The 18380-nt window shown below is 37.6% G+C and overlaps 1 protein-coding gene and 1 long non-coding RNA gene across 4 annotated transcripts in view; one reads left to right on the top strand and one right to left on the bottom strand.

The window, feature by feature from the left end:
• RHOBTB1 (Rho related BTB domain containing 1) overlaps positions 1-18380 on the top strand; it is a 117389-nt gene that overhangs the window by 26981 nt on the left and 72028 nt on the right. The window lies entirely within an intron of this gene.
• The window catches only part of LOC124235347 (uncharacterized), a 44521-nt gene that overhangs the window by 25137 nt on the left and 1004 nt on the right, over positions 1-18380 (bottom strand). The window lies entirely within an intron of this gene.

Here is an 18380-nt window from a genome sequence, read left to right on the forward strand (position 1 = left end):
TTGTATAACCTAAATGGGAACTCATGTCAGTCGTTAGCATACCTCCTCATTTTGAATAAATTCTTCCTAATATCTAACTCAAGTCTCTCCCAAAATGTCCCTTATCTTCTCCTCGGTGAGTACTGTAACTAAATCATTTTCCTTATTCTGGATTTTTTATCCTTTTAATGCTTGGTATAAATCGATATTCTTTTCTTATTCTCTCAGGCCTCCAGGTTTCTTCTAGGTCAGTATTTCTATTAAGAAATTAGTGCCCTCTGTGTTATTGACAGCATCATTTCAGTTGTCAGTGTTGTTTCTTTCAGGTAAAAGACTCAAAGGGTGTTGCCCTCCTCATTGTAGCTCCGATATTGCTATGATATAACCCCAAAATAATTTTTTCAAAATTCGATCAAAAATGAAGTATTCATTAAAAAGAAAAAAAGAGGACTGTCTTAGATAAGGCTCAAATGTCGTTTATGCTGAAATTTTTCAAAAAGAGGGTGAGGAGTTTTCTCTCTTGGATGCTAGTTTTGAATGGAGACAGGAAGATGAACTAAATGACCTCTTGAGGATCCCCCAGTCGCATGATTTTGTGATAATCTTAGCTTCCAGCATCTCATTTTCTCCAAACACTAAAATCTAATCTGCCCTAAGATATGAGAGTGTTTAACAGATGAAAACCTTTTAATGGAGGAAAGATTCTGCTTGTTTTCTTGGAAGTAATTTCCTTAACAATTGCTTACATTTATATTCACGGCAGCCCATATTGAATCATTAAATCCGAAGAAAAAGATAAAAGAAAAATTTGCAGACATACTACATAATGATATGCAATTTATTCTTTGACTTTTGCCTTTGTTACTCTGCATTAGAAACATTTACTCCTATAGGCGTGGTTAAAACATTCATGAACTCTACTTTCTGAAACCTGAAATCTTTCTTGCTCTCTACACCGCGATTGTTCCTATTTCAACAGGAGAACTTTGTTAGCATCAGTGGACATTTTACTTCCAAATGAGGTTACCTTCTGCGCAGGGTTGCCGTAAAGCAAATTACATCTGACAAGGCTGTTTGATGAAGATTAGCAGTCGTTAGATTAAGCGGTCTTTGAGCTTGCCATTTAATCCACCACTGCTGGTTTTGTGTACTAAGCCAATGATCATACTTGGAGGCATGACAACTAGGTTATTAGTTTTCATTACTTTTTAATCAGCTATTTTTGAACCAGTGGAAAGCTTTAGGTATACAGTGAAAAAGAGACTTCTCATTTATCAAATGATGATCTGCTTGACTCTAGATTCAGGTGCTAATATTATTATTGTTAATTACATTTTTACTAATACTAATGATGATTATAAGAGTCTTCCATAAAAACTAGTTACTGTGAGCTAATCTTTGGCCGAGCTTGACATATATTATTTACATTGAATCATCACAACAGTTCTCTGAAGTTTTACCAAAATAAAAAAGGTGAGTTACGCATATATTCTGGCACATTTTTTTCTGACATTGACTTTGAGTGTCCATGAATGTTTTTATAATGTGTTCAGCATTCAGTTGATTATTTTTTGTTGTTGTTTGGTCCAACTGCAGTTTGGATGATATAGAATGAACATAGAAAAACCATAGCATTAATCTTGGACTGTAAAAGCCCTATTTATATTGAGATGCAAATATAAATGTAAAGCAGGCAGAAAAAAATGCTACGTAAGCTCTTTTCTGAGCTTAGTATTGTTAGAAAATATTTAACTCTTACGTTGTTTGGTAGCTTTTTTATTGTGTGTACTTAAGTGCAAAAAGAATTATGCTAGAGTCAAAAATGATTCTGAACTTTAATAGTGAACTATTTTTTTAATGTTATTTTTTTTTAGATTTTAGTTTTTTCCTTTTTCTCCCCAAAGCCCCCTGGTACATAGTTGTATATTCTTCGTTGTGGGTCCTTCTAGTTGTGGCATGTGGGACGCTGCCTCAGTGTGGTTTGATAAGCAGTGCCATGTCCGTGCCCAGGATTCGAACCAACGAAACACTGGGCCGCCTGCAGCGGAGCACGCGAACTTAACCACTCGGCCACGGGGCCAGCCCCTAATAGTGAACTATTTTTATCAAAAGTTTATTAGTTCCTCACGTAAATGTGCAGCATTGAACTTAATACAATTACCACGAGCCATGAAATATAGAATTAATATTCAATACAGATCTGAATTATATTGATCAGCAACTATTGATATAAGGTGCTAAAATGGAAAAAAAAAATATGTTATCATTACTATTACTTGACTCTTGAATGTCTTATGGTTGAAATAGTGGATTTATACAAACTAAAGTGGGCAGCGTTCAGTTGTGCCAAATAGAAGCTGTGACTATTACTCATATCACCTAAACCCCACTGTACTCAAAACTAGGAAGCATTTTTTATTCATTGAGCATGATTGGAATAGAACTGTCAACAATAACAACCCATTTTTTTTATTATAGCACTGAGAGAAAAGTTAATATTGACTATTACAGGCAAATGATCACTGATCATAATGACATTCTGCTAAATGACAGATAGCAAGCTTCACCTGTAACACTGAATGATCCCTCTACCAGATAGAATTGGAGACAACACTGGAAACGCAGTTTCTGGATGATGGTTTTACCCACTTGGCCTTGTGTGTATCCATTAAGCAGTTGCCTCAGTTTGCCAATTCTTTCCTTGCTGACCTGAGAACTGAGATGGGTAAATCTGTCTGAAGTGCTGTAGTCTGCTCTCTAGTGCTTTCACTTTGGGATGCGGGGAGGGATTATAAGGCTTCTATTACTCCATTTCCACAACTCCTAAAAGCACAGCCTAAAAGTGACCAAAAATGCTAAGTCAATGTCATTGTACAATAAATGGTTAGTAAAGAACTCTAGAACTAAAGACTCTCAAGGTCGGAAGAGACCTTAAAGGTCATGAATGATGATCCTATACTCTTCTGATGACAGAAGCGATGATGAAAACCCCTAATGAGAGGAATTTCTTGGCCTCTCAATATCAGACTGTTCTAGTTGATACAAAGTCCTTAAATTGAACTATAATGTGTCTTTCTGTAAATTCCACTTATTGGTCCTAGATGTAACCTTTCCGACTAATGAAATGTTTACTTCCTCTTTGATACTAATAAGTTCCTTTCCAATACTTCCTCATTCTCTCTGGTTTCCTTCCTTCAGTGCTCTAGTCTCTTTCCTCTGACCACACTCCAATTTTTTAACATTCTGCAAACTCAGAGTACAACGTGACCTGTACTGGATAAAACACAATTTAGCAATAGCCTTATTCCAAGCACTGACTTTCTCTTAACACTGAATTTGCTTTTGTGGCAACTATATCAAAGGACACTTGAAATTCCTAAGTGCTTCTCAAATATCTAAACCAAGTCACATTCACCCCATCCTCTACCTGTATAGTTGAGTTTTTATCCTATTGTTTTGGACCCTCCTAGACTTCGCATTTATTTCCATTAATGTTAGCTTATCAAATGTTTTCCATTCCACCAATTTCAATTTTTTTTCATTTGGAATGGAAAGTGTATTCTAATTCTGTCATGTCACTCATTCACTAAGTGAAATTTTAACTTGTGTCATCAGTAAATCTGACTAGCATACTTTCTATTTCTTCTAATACCTGATTTTAAAAAACATATTGGCAATAACAGGACAGGGGTATCACCATTAGAAATGTCCTTCCAGACAGCCATTGGTCATTCATTGCTATTCTCTGGATATGACCATTCAACAAGTTGCCAACACCCTTGATTTCTAGCTCATAGTTCTTCATCTCAGCCACTAGGATGCTGTGTGATGCCTTGGCAAATATCCTGTAGAAGTCCAGATATGTTAATTACCCGTTGGTTAGCCCAGTAACCCTTTCAGAGAATGAAGTGATATTCAACTACATGATCTCTTCCTTGGTGAATCATTTGGAGCCTGGTTGTGTGCCTTACAATGGTTGACTTGAGGCTCACTGATATATAGGTTTTGAGAAACCACCTCTATCCCATTTTGAAAGTCAAATCCACATCTTCCAATCCTTTGTCTGTCTACGTCTCTCCTGCTTTCTGCAGTTCCTCCCAGATGTTCAGCATTAGTTCTGCAGGTTTCATTTGCAGTAGGGACCTCAGCTTACCCATTGTCCCTAGAACCTAGCACAGTGTCAAGAGCATAAGAGGTATCTTGCTATTTTTTAAGAATCAAAACACTAAAAATTTGGTGTTTTGGTGCTTATGTTCATGTTTTAAAACTCTATAATAGGAATCATATATGTCTGGAGACAAAATTCACTTATACACCACATTAGAATTTTGAATTGGACAAAGGGACAGTCCCACATGTCACCACGTGCCACACCTATTTAACACCCTTCCGAGTTACCTTCCTGTGGTTGTAAATGACATTCCCCAGGTTTCCAGAAAGATTATTCACATTTCACCTAGAGACAGTTTGGGCACTGGTTTTCCTGCTGAGGCTCAGACGGCGCCATATTTGAGGCGTTTGGTTTAGGCAGGAAGGAGAGAAAAGTGTAGGGGCATTAAAGAACATAAGAGGAATGTCAAGTAGTGGTGTGGAGGAGTAGAAAGGGAGAAGGTTTCCAGTTCAGTCCCGAGGCCTCATCCCTCTGTGCCTCTAGCACTGGAGTCCCTCTGCTCCCTCTTCTTTCCTCCAGGACCAAATTCTCTTAGGACCTAGCCTCTCTTCCACTAACTTAGTATAACCTGCACCTTTCTTTCACCAGCCACCTTAGAAAAATTTAAGACAGAAGGACAGGAGAATTTCAGGTGGAATAGCTTTTAAAGACAACAAGTAGAAGATGCTGATGGCCAAATCTCATGTTTCAATAAATCCTGATAATTAATTGAGATTACTCAAAAGAACTAGAAACACACCAACGTTGTCTCTTTGCTCCAGGGTTGCAATCATTTCTAAGAGGTGAAAAAAATGGATACTCAGGGACACAGCTCGCACCAACCAGAATCCTTGAAGGCATTTAAAATGTAGGTATCCTCTTACATTCTCTTTTATTCATCTTCTCTTCCCTCTTAGCAATAATAGTCTGTTGTTTCCATTCAAAAGATCACTCTCCTTGACATAGACAAAGAAAATAGAAATCTTACAATTCTGTCCTCCTTCTCATCCATCAGTGTGACCATCATTTTTAAGCTATAAGTCCATTTTTTATTGGAACATTGTGCTCCTTGAACTTAAAAAGCAGACAAACAAAAACGTGTATCCCGAGATTTTTTTTCAATTGGTCTCGGATCATTTGGGCGTTTTCCTTTGTATTTGCTATTTCCTTGCCCAAACAACTCTTCACCTCAATTCTCCCAAGGCCAATTCATAGCATTCAAGCCTCTGAGCTGCTGCCTTCTCAAAGAGGACTTCTCTGACCGCCTGTCTGAAGCAAGCACGCCGCCATCGCTCCCTCTCCCCTAGACTGCCTTATTTTTCTTAAAAGCACCATTGCTGCCTGGAATAAAAGACACGTTGTGTTTATTTAAAGTCTTTCTCCCCTACTAGACTATAAGCCCTCTGGGAACAAGGACTTTGTCTTGTTCACATTGGTGTCCCCAGTGCCTGGAACCGTGCTGCTATGTGGAAGTTTCTCAACAAACATAAGCTCAATGAATGAAGTGATAAATGGAACATTTAAAGCAGAGATGCCCAGAAACTGGAAAGAAGGTCACATAAAAACCACCACTGTGATTTCTTCTTTATAGTTTCCAACTTTCTTTCACTTCAGAATTATGTGCAACTAAATTCCACATGGTAGAAACTGCTTGTTTTAAACTAAACTTTGTTTTACTTTTTAAATTATAATTTAATCAGAATTGTTTTGCTCATCGGATAACCACTTTATAGACAGGTTAAAAATATAGAGAAGTAAAATTTAAATTACTCATAATCCTAAAACCAGAGAAAACTGATATTAAGAGTTTTGGGGTATGTTTAGAATTTTTGAAAACTTCTCAGTATTTTCAAGGCATTTTCCTTTTCAAATTCTTATGCTATAGAATTCTTCTAATCTGTTCCCTGAAATTTTAAAAATTTGTTCTCATAAATTTGCCATGTTTGTCTAATATTTTTCAGACCTTCTATCCCCATCACAGTTTTTAAAACTGTATTTTTATTGTTCTGTAAGATTCCTGTTACTTCCACATGGCCAATCACTTCCCCCTAATGAGTTAGAATTTGATTTTGTCTCTTAATTTCAGTTCCTCCATTCATTTCCTCAAATTTTTGGACAATGAAATTGCCAAGAAGGCAGGTCAATGACCTACCAGATGAGTTTAGCTGAAAATGAATTCCAGGATAGTTGGTTAGAGACAACCATCAATACTACACCTCATAAAATACTTGTCTTATTTAGTCTTAAGACTTTATTTTGCCATGATGTATATATTGTAAGAAATAAATTAGTAGAAAAATACTCAAAAGAGACTTCCCAAGAAATCTGCATTCATTCATTCATTCAACAATTAATTATTCATGACCTTTTACGTACCAAATACTGTTTGAGGCACTTGACACACCAAAATGAAAGCAAAGAACACACCACTTAGGAAAAGCATGCCAATTACTTCTGTTATAAATACTGATTGAACACCTACCATGTGCCAGGCACTACGCTAGGCACATCCACAGGGAGAAATCGTAATGTCAAGGATAGAAACACACTGCGTTTAAATCTCTACACATGCTAGCTTAAAAACTGCTGAAAAATTTACTTCCTCTATAAATTGAGAAAAATAACTCACACTTAAAGGACTATTACTAGGCTTGTGAAGTTAAATCATCCAAGATCTGGTGATACAAAGATGCGCAAAATAAATTCCCTATTCTCAAGATACTTGAAGTCTAGGAAATAATGGACATAAAAACTAAGCATTTCAATAATACTTGTTGAATAAAATTAAATATAATACAGAGCAATATGTGATACTATAATATGAACTATCTTTTCTCTTGAATGGTAAGTTTCTTTGTACACTTAGGACCCCTAATATAGCATCTTATGAGTAATGGATACTTAACAAATGTTAAATGGATAGATGTTTTACAAGTAATTCTTCCGCAATACCACCCTAAATCAAGGAATTCTCTCTAAAGGCAAAATATTTACTTCCAGAAAATTCATTTTAATATTAATCATTTAAATTCTCCTTTAATATTTTAGAAATGAAAGAGCAAATTAATTTCTGCCTATAAAGTAGGATTACAATAGATATTACCCTTAATTTTTCAACTTTTATATAAAGAAGGTTGAATGACCTGAGGGAATTTTAAATTGGATCTGCCATGTAAAATCACAAGTTGATCTTTGTTCTCCACTTTGAATTAGTGAAGCTTCTTTGTCCAGAAATAAACAATAATTTGGCAACTTTGGAAATGTTTGCATATTTTTCTTTTTCCAAAGTGACTTTATAAAGAAAGACTGAAGGAGCTGGGGTTTCTGATTTCTGGAGCATTGGAAAGCTAAAAGCTGGAAGTGTAAACAGTGACTAACACATTAGTCATAGTAAGTAGCTGTTCCTTAACAGGACAAGAAATAACATGTTTTGAAAGCTGCAGAGAAATTAGGATAGACAAAATAAAGAGCTTTCTATCTGCTGAGAGTGACTTTAAATTAGATGACCCTGGAAAAGAATTCACTGCAAAGACTTTTTAGGATTATATAGCTATCCTTGAAGTAGTTTGACTTAATTTTTAATTAAGGCTTCTTTAATAAAAGTTGGATAGACGAGATGATTTTCCAAGATCTTCTCCAATTTGTAGCAGAAGCCTGAGACTTTGCTTATTTTCCACGTGTCCCCTAGAGGGCAGCGGTGGCCCAAAACACAGGAAAGGATTTTCAGTCATCTCTTATTCTGTCTGGCGTCAACCTTCAGTCCAGTCCCTCTATCATTTCACACAGATCTGTCTTCTGTAAACAAGCTGGCAGTGGTATGTTTATTTCTAAGTACCTAACTAGCAAAATAATTAAATATTAGAAAAGTGCACTGTATGAGGTATATTTTTACAAAGAGTGAAAGAACATTAAGTGAAGATCCTATTTTTATGTTTGTGCATATCATTTAACACACACACACACGCACCCTAGTTGGTCCTTTTCATGCATTTTTCACGCATTTTGGAGCAGAGAATGGTGTGAGACAGTTGGGAAAAAATAATATGTCAAGGCAAAGAAATCAAAATTTCTTCCTTTAGTTGGGTTGAAACAACCCATAGAATTACTGAATGCCTTTTCATTCATTCATTTATTCACTCGAGAGTTACCTAATGTGTAAGAACCATTATATTAGATGCTACATTTGGTAATGGGCAGAACAAAGAAACTACCGCAGGCAGCTTACAATTTAAGAAGCGATGCTCAGTGTCAGGACACAGGGAAGGATGACACTGGAATGGACCCGATTCGTTGTGAACTTTGGTAACAATGTAACATAAAACTCCTTGCCCCTTTTACAAACATTCTGGGTTTCTTTTGGAGGCCCACAGGTCTGAAATCCTTGTCCTGTTCCAACAAGACACACAACTTTATATTTAAAAGGTGATGACGAACCACAGGAAGCTTCCTAAATAGGAAAGAGGAGCCTGAGTATGGTCTTTTCTAATGCTGAGGTTTTCTTTTTTAATTAATGTTGCTGTTTAAATATTTTATTCTGTTCAGAGACATTTTTATGCAAAGGGTGCAACTTTCAAAAGAGGCTTTTTGCAAAGTTGCCCTAAAAGCCTCTTGTAATACCTGTGAATTTATCTTCTGGGGTCTCTTTTATTGTATTTGGATTATTTGCTGATTAAACTTCTTTATTCACTTTCATCTTGTGAAACTGGGAGCAAGATGCAAACCTCAAGTATGTGAAGGAAAAGATTAATGATGTCAGAATTAGAATTCAGTCAATATTTGCTGAGCCATTTGGGTTTTCTGTATGGAGCAGAAGGTAATGAAAACTGTCTACCTGTGTAGCAATGAGTGGTTCTGAGAACATTCCGGCCATAACTTTTGGTCAAACCAAATGGTGTGGTTTATGTGATTGCTTGTTTATGCAAATCGCTTTAGCTGGAAATATATATAATTTGCAATACTTCCTGGGAGAATTCTGGCATCACATCTTAGCCATGGTCTGCATTACAAACAAGACTTTATTGAGATATCAGAAAATGGACTTTCAGTCCTAACAATCCTGCTGGTAATCATTTATGATGGTCTAACCCCAGATGAGGAGTGACACATCATTCGTTTAAGGATATTGAAACTAGTGAGTAGTTTAAGTGACACTGCTTTGAAAAGTTAAAGTAGCAAAATCATAGTATTGTCAGTGTACAGGTTATGTTTATGAAGCCAGGACTAACCCAGGAAGGGGACAAAATTGTTACAATTGGACCAGGAACTATAGCATTTTTTCAAACTATATCTATTTGCCAAGAATTGACTAAGCCAACTGTTAATTCCAGGACTGCATTAAATCATCTTAAGATTTTATCAAAGGACAGATAAGCATCTAAGCACTTGTCAAGTGGAAAACTTCTTTAGAAGAAAACAGAAAATTATGACTTTGAAAAAGACCTAGACATTTTATAAGGGGGAGAGAAAACACAGTATAATTCACTTCTTCCTGAGGATGTGGAAATGTCCCCTAAAAGGCGAAAAAAAAAAAAAAATGCTTGTAGAAAAAGTACATACAAGAACCAATTTGGACTCTTGACTTTGTTTTGCATTTGTAGCTTGAGATGAGCCTATAAAATGGCTACTGTTAAACATTAATCATTCTTCTCTCCTTGCCATTTCTGTGTGCTTATATTCAAAAGGAAAATAATCTTTGTGTATATTTTGATATATTATCTGTTGTAGGAAAGTGTCTCTTTTTCTGCTGGAAGGCTTATATTGGAGGGCAGAGATAACCAGATGCTTTTAATGTTAGTTCCAACAAGAACTACGGACCACTCAGTTCATCTAATTAGCAGACCGTTTCTACCACGTGGCTCATTTTGAAAGTTTCTACTCACGATAGTCCTACCATGGGATCTCAGGTGCAGAAAAATGGCCAGTTCCTTTAAAAAGTTATAAACAATCATTAATAGCATTGCAATAAGATAGTAATAGAGTAATAACCTATCTTGCTTAGACTTTACAGCTTGTAAAAGCACTTCCACACACACTAATGCATTTGAACTATATGCTGATCCTAGGTGGGTGTAGTTAAGTCCATTCCAGACATTTCTAAGAATTAGAGAGCTTGGGGGGAGTTTCCCAAGGTCACATAGCTAGCAAATTGCTGAGCTTTTTCTCAGGCAAGGTCTCCTCACTCTCTGACTCTAGATCAACCGGACATTCCTAGTGAGGCTGTATTGACCACATTGGGGCATTCATTTTATTATATAAGGCAACCTACTTTATATGCTGATATAACATACGCACAATGGTGCTATATTATGTGCAAGGCAACGAACTCAGTGCACAGGTCTCCTTTTCAAAGAGGAGGAAGCAGAGCCCCAGCAAGGCTGAATAGTGCACCCAGAATCACACAGCTAGTGCGTGGTGCAGCCAGGGTTCTGATCCAGGTGCATCCAGCTCCAAAACCACACTGCCTGCCAGGAAGAGCACTTTCTTTCCAGTGACACTGTTATTCTAGGCAGGGCTTTCACTCCCCTAATCTTCTTTAAAACTCTGTCAGGCAGTTCCATGCTGACTTTTGCCTCACTGTTGTATATATTTTTATTGAATATAAGGTTTTCTACATTCTCCAGATGATGTTGGTGTGGGCTCTCCATTTTGAGTGTGATTTGTATGGCATGGCACAGTGCCTCTTGAACATCAACAGAGGACCAACTGAAGTAATTGGGAAGTCTCCGGGCTTTCTGAGAGTGACAGCTGCCCCTAGAAGAAAGCCCCTAGAGAGCCTTCTAGACAGCCTGTAGAAGAAACAGAGGGCCTGAAGAAAGCACGCTTGCCTCTGAGTATAGGACAGAGTCAGTGACTTCCCTATCCACAAACCCAACTCCCAAGCCAATAAAAAGATAAGCAAGACCTATAGACAGAAGTTTGAAAAAGATTCCACAATCCTGCTCTCAGCCCTGTGGACATGATGGTGACAGAGTATCTTCCTGAAGTGGTAATAACGAGTTCGTGGGTATTAGAGGTGGTAAGCAATGGAGTAGCAGCCAAGGGCACTGAAGGGTACAGGCCAGTGAGGGGAGCCAAGCTTCCAGGACTGCTCAAAAGACCACAGAAAATGCAATCCAACTGTAGTCATTACAAGTTCTGCATGACTTGGGCTATGATTGTCTGTAAATAAGAAAGTGCCAGATGTATGGTGGGGGCATGATCCAAAAATAATATTATTTAAACCTCTTTCATGAATATTTCCAGTTTGAATATTGGGTCCAACCAATAGTTCAAACTCTCGGATACATACTATGAATACAACTTTCGGAAAAAGCAGTCATTTATCTGTACAATATTTTTTATGTTGCAAATGCAGATGATTAAATTTCCACTTCTCTCAGGGGGTATTTTGTTCGTGTGAGCAGCTTATTTACTACTGGCAAAAACCACATGTCTGACTGTGGACGTCAGAGGCTGTTTGGATTACTTAGATAAACATGCTATTTGATTAAATTCACCAGAGTAATCAATAGGGGGTTCTGGTTGTCATATTAATTACATTCTATGGAAATTCTATAGACGCATCCTTTAATTAGATTTTTCACTTAGTACTTATCAGAGTATAAGAAATGTCTTCATAGTTTTTTTTGCACATGGTAATGAAATCATTGGTACAGTACCAAGATTAAATCATGAAAGAATATCTACCCTTCTGTTTTCCTTCCTGCTAAAATTATCAGGCTTCTTACAGTACCACCTGTGACGATAGGCAGGTTATACAGAATTTCAAAGCTTTCCACAACACCTATCAATCTCCATGTCAGAACAAATTAGTATTTCCAGTCTACTGTTTATCATTATGGCATTTTAGAGCCTAATAGCTAATTCTTAAAAACATTAATGACATCTACCTTTATTGAGTATTCAACATGTGCAGTGAATATGTTAAATGCTCCATTTACCTGATTTTAGTTAATCTTCAGAGAAACACTTTGAGCTTTCTTTCCATAATACAGATGTAGAAACTGAGGCACAGGACACATTGATGGTAAAGGATAGAGCCAGGATTGAAACCCAGATCCAACTGATTCCAGGGCCTATCTAGTCTAACCCACTTATTTCATAGATGCAAAAACAGGCCAGAGGGGTAACCTGTCTTTCCAAAGGGCACATAGCGGATAATGGCAGAAAAACTAGGACTCAGGTTTCCACCTGTTATGTCTATTGCCATGAACCATCACGATAGGCTTGAGCTATTAAGCTTTTTATTTTGTTTCTTTTCTGTTTCAGCATAGAGCAGCCAGGCTCAGAGACATGTAAGCAATATCCACTAGCACTGCTGCCTGGGATGTGTAGAGCAATCATATTTTTAATGGACTCTGTCTGAGTTCCTGCTCGTCTGCGTAGCTCTTAAAGAGGTCTGAAGGAAATCTATTGCTCATTTGGCAGTCAGATTTGGCATAGCTCCTCAAATGGTAGAGTTGGATGTCTGTGGATTTTGCTTTCTCCCATTTCTCTGGAAACTCTTCCCAGAGAATGTCATACTGTAGCTCTCTATTCCAAGACAAACAACTGTGACTGCTTCATAAAGAGCCTTCTACTCTAAGGAGCACTGATGGGGCCATGCCTTTCCTTTGCTTTAAATACTCAAATAAAAGTTTTTGATGGGGCCGGCCCAGTGGTGCGGCAGTTAAGTGTGCACATTCCACATCGGTGGCCCAGGGTTTGCCAGTTCAGATCCCCGGTGCAGACATAGCACCACTTGGCAAGCCATGCTGTGACAGGCGTCCCACATATAAAGTAGAGGAAGATGGGCACAAATGTTAGCTCAGAGCCAGTCTTCCTCAGCAAAAAGAGGAGGATTGGCAGCAGATGTTAGCTCAGGGCTAATCTTTCTCAAAAAAAAGAAGTTTTTGTCATAAATGGGTGTTGGATTTTATCAATTGTTTTATCTATATCTATTGAGATAATCATATGATTTTCTATTCTACTAATGTGGTGATTTACATTATAGATTTCTTTTAATGTTAAACCAACCTTGCATTCCTGACCACTTGGTCTGAACATATTATCTTTTGTTAAATTGCTGGATTTGCTAATATTATGTTCAGGATATATAGGTCTATGCGTATGATGTCCTTGTCAGGTTTTGTCATGGGTGTTATGCTAGCCTCATCTTCATCTGGGTGGTAGTCACACAGGTATTTACATATATTAAAAGACATTGAACTTAGGATGTTAAATATTTTACTGTATGTAAATTACACTTCATTCAAGTACAATTTTTAAAAAATCATTCAAATGGCTTCACCTGGCCCTCAAGCCAAATTCATTAGAATGGCATTCAAGGCTTCCCTCTGCTTGGACAGCTGGGCAATCTTTGTTACTTTGTGTTGCACCACAGCCACACGAGACTACCTTTAGTTACTCAAAACTATCATATTCTTTCATACTGTCAGAACTTTGCTAATGCTCTTCCTTCAGCACAGAATGACCCTCCTCCCTACCTCTCTCTATCTAGGAGAATTCCTTTCATCCTTCAAGGCAAATGATGCTCCTTCTAGGACATTTCCTTGAAGGTTCTGAACCCCTCCCTAGCCACTGGCAGAATGAGTTGATCCTTCTCTGTGCTGCCATTGCACTGAGTGCACAATGCTCTAGCACACAGAACAGATCCCGTGTGTGAGTGTTTGTCTCCTCTCTTAGGCTGAGAGGTCTTCTGAGTCTATTTGGGTCTTTGGGGATCTAGCGCCCAACAGCCCCCAAGAGGGGTACTTGGCAAACATTTACTGAAAGAATGAATGCTTTCTCCAATGCAAAGTTGAGGGAAGGGGAAGATTATAACATGGCAAAGTTGTTACCATTTTATAAAACCAATAAATGAATGAATGAATGCCTCCTCCAAAATAAATTTTGAGGGACGGAAAAATTCTGGTATAATTATGTTTATGTATTGCTACAGAACAAATTAGTTCAAAACTTGGAGACTTGACACAATAATCATTTCATTTATTTGTACCCAGTTCTGCAACTTAGGCTCTGTGAGGACAGCTCATCTGCTCCTCGCAGCATCAACCTGGGGTGGTTCTGCTGGGGCTGGAGAATCTACTTCCAAGATGGCTTCACCCACCAGGCTGGCAAGTTGGTGCTGGCTGTCAGCTGGGAGCTCGGCTGAGGCTGTTTCCTGGGGCTTGGCTTCTTATCCACAGGGCCTCTCCATGCGGCTAGGGTAGGCTTCTTAAGAATGGCAGTCGCAGCGTGGTCCAACTTCTGACAGAGTGGATGGCTTCCTCTGGAGTGCAAACGCAGAAGCTGCCAGGCCTTCTTAAGTCTTGGGCCCAGAACTGGTGCAGCTTCTCTTCAACCACATTCTATTGGCTAAACCAGTGACAGGGCCAGCCTCTCCCAAGAGGGACTCCCCATGGGGCAGGAATACTGGGAGGCGTGGTTCATTGGGGGCCCCCAAAATAACATTCTACCACAGTCAGAATGTTATGTATTCACTGTAAAAATGAAGTCATTTTTATTTTAAACTCCTACTCTTTCCTCTCGTTGATGGTTAATATTTTGTGAGATTTTTTCTGAAACAAAAATATTTGGAAATTCGTATCTACACAATGTTTTAATTCCAAGTTTTGCCTTAGAGATCCAGTTATGCTTACTCATCAAATAAAAAGACAAATTTAGCTCCTCTGACCTGTACAATATCAAGGTCCCAATCCCTTTTAAAACTCAAATCTATTGAGTTTCTTTTGCAGGAGGGCCAGCAGAGAAACTTTGGTTTCTAAAAGAAATGAGAGTTTAATGTTTTTTATACCGGACAAATTTTCAGAAAACTTAGGATGGCCTTAGCATTCTTGATAACACACTGTGATCAAAACTAAATGTTTTCTGGCTTCAACCTTATACATATAAAAATGGAATCAAGTCAAGTTCCCTGTGAATTCTTCCTTTAGAGGTGCTTGACTTTTCCACCTTCTTTAGTTTGGCATTAGCCTGTTTGTTCCTTGTACTGAGTCTTTAACCACGTGCTCTGAGGACCCAATTACTGGCTTTTTAATCCGATTAAAGTGGGGTCTGTGTCTGTTCTGGCAAAGCATAGAAAATACACTCACAAGTGGTGTCTCCTCATAGTAAGTCCTTCCACTTTGCAGCAGTATTGTATAGAGGTTATGAATTTGGGGTTGAATTTAGACTTAGAATTTTAATCCTTGAACTCCTCTTTCTAGGGATGTGATCTTGCACAAATGACTTAACCTCTCTATACCTCAACTTTCCCATCTGTACAATGGAGAGGATAATAGTCCCTCACAGGATTGATGAAGATGACATGAGATAAACTATGCAATCATTGAACAGAGTTGCAACCATGGAGTAAGGATTCTGTAAATATTGTTGTTGTTATTACCATTGGACAAATTATTAAGAATACTCTTTCAGTTCTTTAGAAGTTGATTACTAAATTTGCAATTATCCAAAGACCTTGTTTTTTCCCCCACTACTTACGTACCCACTTACGCCTGCCTTTTATCATTCTTATTATCAATCAGCATTTGATGCAGGTTGGTTTTGAGGATGGGAGAAGGAAGGGATCCGAGTTGACTCCTAAGGCTTAGTGGCAGTTACACTATTTCGTGGCAGCAAATTTGGGGGAACAGTTGAAATCAATCCGAAGAGTTTTACCAGCCTATTAACAAATGAGGCCCAACTGTAAAACTTTTGTAGAATCCAACGTGATAGTAGTTCAATGTGTTCAGTGATAAAATTAGTGGCTAAAAATTGTGATGAATTTAGTAACGTGTTTAAATGAAAAATACCACATCAACTATGATAGCACGTACTTAATTTTTAAAATAGTGACGTTCTTTTTCAAACAACAAATTTAGATTAAGAGAATGCCGTCTAATACTGAGTCAGCTTCTACTCTGCCACCCTAGCTAATTACAGTGCTTTATAATTAGCATTGCTGGTATATACTGGACTGGCAGTTTAAATGAATATATTTGTGCTGTGTAATGATAGCTGACAATTATCTGTGTTTTGGGGTAACCCAGGATGGCTGCTCCTTGAATAATTGACCACAGTGACCCACATGTCTGACTAATAAGAAGGAAGCGTCCGTGTTAAGTTCTTTGGGATGATTGATCCATGCAGTACACTGTTTTTGTATTATTTACACGGGGTCACGAAGTGTGTTCAGTGGAACACTGTGGATCGTTGATAGGTATTCTAAGATCACAAAGTAGGGCTCCCTGGTCAAATAAGTATGGGCAGTTCAACATAGACTATTTCCTCTTATAAATGCATAATTTGCTTTCACATATAAATGCCCTGAGAAGTCTGGCAATAAGAAATATAGCTTTCTCTAAGAAGAGGATAAAATATAAAGTATTTCCCAAACTTACGTTACCATTTATAAATAAATGAAGGACTATTCCCCTTTTATTAACAGAGTTCACTTAGTGCTGGTCCGACAGAATATACTTTGGGAAATGCTACTTGACTAATTTATTTTATCTCCTATTTATTAGTAAATTCACTATTGGATAATTCCAATAATACTTCTGTCTACTTTCCTTCCACTCAATTTTTCTCCCCTCTCCTTGCTCCTTCGGACCCATTAGGTTGCCAGATTTAGCAAATAAAAATACAGGATACTCAGTTACATTAGAATTTCAGACAATTAATCATTTTTTAATATAAGTATGTCCCAAATATTGCATGGGACATTTGAATGTAATTGAGGGTCCTTTAGTTTATGGGCAATGCTAACCCCAAGCCAAATGAGAGCCATCCGTAAGTAATTAATGAAACTGTCGGCTTAATTTGGTAATAAGTACATGGAAGGAATTCATTCAATGCTTGCTGAATATGTTTTTTGAATCTTTAATAATAACAAAAGTGTGAAGCACCTTTTGGGATGACTATATTTTTGGTCTTTTTATAGTAATTTCAACATGAATAGTGTAGTCACTCTGGAACTCTAGACTGCCGTAAACTCTTTTACTCCAGACTGAGCACTTTGATTTTACAGGTGAGGAAACTGAGCCCCGAGAGAAGTAACCTGACTTGCCCAAGGAAATTCTCCCACAAGGTGTTGATAACAGTCTGGAGTTCTTGTGACCTAACTCTCAAGCCAATGGTCAAGACTCACAACCAGGCTATCTATCTTTACTGTTGTTCACTATATTTGGTAGGGCCAAAAAAGTCTGATTCAAAAAAAAAAAAAGTAATGAACTGGCTAATCAAATGTTCTGAATAATAGAGTTAGCCAAGTTTACCATTTTAATTGATAAAATCACCATAAAATGGAATACATTAAAATAAACTGAAAGTTTAAATTATACGGGACATGTTTCTTTTATCATTCAGAAGGCACTTAAGTATCTCCCAGATACTCAAGTACAAATTTGCAAGAGTACAAATTTAAAGAGAATTCCAGAGTGTCTTTTGTGTGACTATGTGTTTCTATTTATAAACTATTGTTCAGGATATATATGCTTTTTTCCCATCCGTTAGCCACCTCAAATATGTTACTGAGAAGAAACATCAAGCCCAGCAATAATAAGTACAAATGGTAATACTTATACAAACAACAGTTGTGATGGGTTCCTTTCTTTAGAAAGCGGAAGAACTATTTATATTCACGGTAGATGGTATATCACCTTTTCTATTAAAAAAAGGTATTGTTTGGATTGAGAAATTGAAAACTGCCAAGAAAAAAGTCACTTAGGTACTGCTTTTTGTTTCCTGTGAGTGTCACCTTTAGTCCCCATCCCACACAAATGCCATTGTCCCTTCAGGTGCCATGTAACTTAGAGAAAGGAGTGAGAGACCCAGGGTCTTCAACAAGGATTCCGGATTGGCCAGGAATTAGAAAGAAAGAAGCATCCCTTTCAAACTAATGTGTTCTTATGTGTATAGCTTATTCTCCCACTAGACAGGGGTGGATATTTAAACATCAAGGAATATTCTTTACTGGAATAATTGAGAATGATACACTCACTAGGAGCTTAAGTCCCTGCCTTACCCATATTTCCCATATATTTACATCAAACTTCATAATCACATCGTCTGTTAAAATGGGCTGTGTTTTTTCTGCATGACCTTCTACTCTTATCTCACCAACCTGACATTGCTGGCGCAAGGTGAAACCAATATAGTACCTACTTGTTTCATTAGGAAGTGGAGCAATAATTAAATGTCTTCAGGAAATATCAAGGAATGAACTAGAGATTGCATTATTGCATATTTTTCCACAGATTACGTGTTT

This window comes from Equus quagga, chromosome 2 (assembly GCF_021613505.1).
Source record: "Equus quagga isolate Etosha38 chromosome 2, UCLA_HA_Equagga_1.0, whole genome shotgun sequence".
NCBI classification, from domain to species: domain Eukaryota; kingdom Metazoa; phylum Chordata; class Mammalia; order Perissodactyla; family Equidae; genus Equus; species Equus quagga.